The following is a 2691-nucleotide window of genomic DNA, read 5'->3' on the forward strand; positions in this document are numbered from 1 at the left end:
TCCCCCCACGTGGACCATCAAGCGGGGCTGAGGTGAGCAATGCTACCATGAATTGTGTCTGACTCCATTACTTGACTCTATCTTTTACCTCTCATGCTCTCTATGATTTTACTATAATCTTTACTTATTATCGCTGTACAATTGTGCCTACCGGACCTGTGATCATTTGTGGGGTACCTCTCTCCCCTTAAGCCCACAATACATGGTCTGATTCCACACTTGACCCCTGATCTGGTTTTAGCTGCTGACACTGAGCTTCTCCATCATGCCTTCCCACAGATGTAGTCATTTCAATTTCCGTGTATTCCAACTGCGGAAGTTCATGTGTACTGATTGATTGTGTTGTTGAAAAATGGTGTTTGCTATGAACAAGTAGTTGGTTTGGCAAAACTCTACCACATGATCTCCAGCTTTTCTATTTCTATCACCAAGTCCATGTTTTCCAACTCCATCTTTGTTTCCAACTTTTGCATTCCAATCACCAGTAACTATCAATGCATTTTGACTGCATGTTTGATCAACTTCTGACGGAAATAATTGGTAGAATTCTTAAATTGCTTCATCACTACCTTTTGTGGTTGGTGCATAAATCTGAGTAAAAGTTGTACTTATTGAATTTCCTTGAAGGGGGACAGATATAATCCAAGCAATGTATGAGGGTTCTGATTGCTTCAGATTCTTGTCAACATTTGCTAGTGTGACTTTGTTTTAGCCATTCAAGCGTGCATAAAATGGTAATTCCTTTGAGGTTTTATGGATAGTGAGTTTTAAATATATTTATACGGCCTTCCAGATCATCTCTGGAGCTTTGGTTTCTAAATAAAAATGGAGACAAATAAATTAGCAAAGGATCATTAGGCCCAAAGCAAATGGAGCAGCACATTCCTCCTTCAGCACTTTTACTCATGAACTTCTTTCTCATTACTACTTAGATTGCTCTTACTTTATAGATAAGGATAGAGCACATGGTCTCATTCCAGATTCTCCATGAATCACAATTAATGAAAAGTCTGTAGAGGCTGAAAGCAGTTTGAAAACCTGAGAACGTAAATTAAGTAGGGTCACTGTGTGCCACAGTGAAGAACCGGGGCTGGCCACACAGAAGAGGATACCGAGTGCAGAAGCAGTATGAGCTTTACAATGGTTCCTTACGGCTACCTCTACTCCCAGAAGCAACAGTTTCCCTGAGCAAATGCAGGCTGTGAAGGCTGGGTGTAAAAAGTCTATTATCAACACAAGCAGAGTTGATGAGTATTTTAAAGATTTAGTATTTTAGTCCCCAGGTGAAAAGTTGTAAAACCATGCTCAATTTTTGGAAGACTGGAAAAATGACATCAACTGTTATTAAGCAAAAACTCTTCCAAAGCAAACAGTACCCATAATGGCACAAATTACCAGTGAACCTAACATTTTCACAACTCCGCTTCAGGCTATTAAAATAAAACTAGAATATGTTTAAGCACTTAGGTAAATTTCCCTTTTCACACTTGCTTTGTGAAAATTCCATTACTAAGGAATTTCTCAGGAACAAAATGAAAAGAAAACTACTATAGTTTTATTTAAAGGATATTATTCAGATAATGATTTCATTTGTTTGTAAAAATATATTTATGGCTCGCAAAATTTTTTTAAATTGTTGTGAAGGGCAGGATTAACTCTTCTGTGTCAAGTTTGAAGACCTCTGCTCTAGCCTATTGCTTTACCTCTCCCTCTCCAACTCCCACCCTCCCTCCCTCCCCATCAAAGCCCGTTTCTCTTGTTACCTAAACCCTTGTCTTCATTTTTGTTTTATAACAGGGGTAACTAATGTACAATAGTTGTCTCTGTGATTCATTTCACCCAACATAATGTTTTCCTGCCCATCCGTTCCAGGAGGTGCTTCACAGTTTCATCGCTATTCTTCTGTGACACCTAGTATTCCATTGTGAATATGTACCAGTTTGCTTACCCTTCCCTCCAGAGAGGGACACGTAGGAACTACTTCATTTTTGAGTAATGAGAAAAACTCAAATTTCTGTTTCTTGGTAACATACACTATGAACTACTGAAATGTTCATATAAAGGACTACTGCTGTCAACAAAATCGTTTGCATGGCGTAGAGCATAGGTTCCCAAACATAATTGACCTACCACACTTTTATCAGGGGGAAAAAATTACTCAGTGCTCCCTGGCAATTAAAAAACTTTTGTACTATAGGCCATAATCCAAGATAAAGTGTTTATGCATCTGGTTTTGGAGGTCCCCTGCATTGTTCCAGTGCCTCCTAGGGAACAATACTGCCTGAAGAAGAGCTAACTAAAATCACAGTAATAATAGATTCTACTCTATACAATTTAGACTAGAGAAGTCAAGGTGGCTGCTACGGGTTTCATCTGTTTCAGTTCCGCTATTTAAAACTTTCGAAACAACTTCTTTTATTGATAACTAAAACAGGCCTCATAACTCTGGTAGTAAAAGAGGCTTTTATCATTTTTGGAAAAGCATTTTATTTTATTTATTTTTTATTTTTTTTTGAAAAGCATTTTAAAAAGTACAGGACTTACACGTGTGGGTCAATTTGTGCCCTCTGATGGGGAAGAACTTTAGTGACCTAAGAATCCCAAGTAGGCAATAGGTATCAATAAAGAAGAAAAGGTGTGCAAAAACACAGGAGTCTGGTACCTAAGTGAAAGAGTACAATTGTCTGATAA

The 2691-nt window shown here is 38.1% G+C and overlaps 1 protein-coding gene across 5 annotated transcripts in view; it reads right to left on the reverse strand.

Moving 5' to 3' along the window:
* The window catches only part of GPATCH8 (G-patch domain containing 8), a 74223-nt gene that overhangs the window by 18508 nt on the left and 53024 nt on the right, over positions 1–2691 (reverse strand). The window lies entirely within an intron of this gene.

This window comes from Echinops telfairi, unplaced genomic scaffold, assembly GCF_000313985.2.
Source record: "Echinops telfairi isolate 266 unplaced genomic scaffold, ASM31398v2 ScPeMD7_7458;HRSCAF=8496, whole genome shotgun sequence".
Taxonomy (NCBI): domain Eukaryota; kingdom Metazoa; phylum Chordata; class Mammalia; order Afrosoricida; family Tenrecidae; genus Echinops; species Echinops telfairi.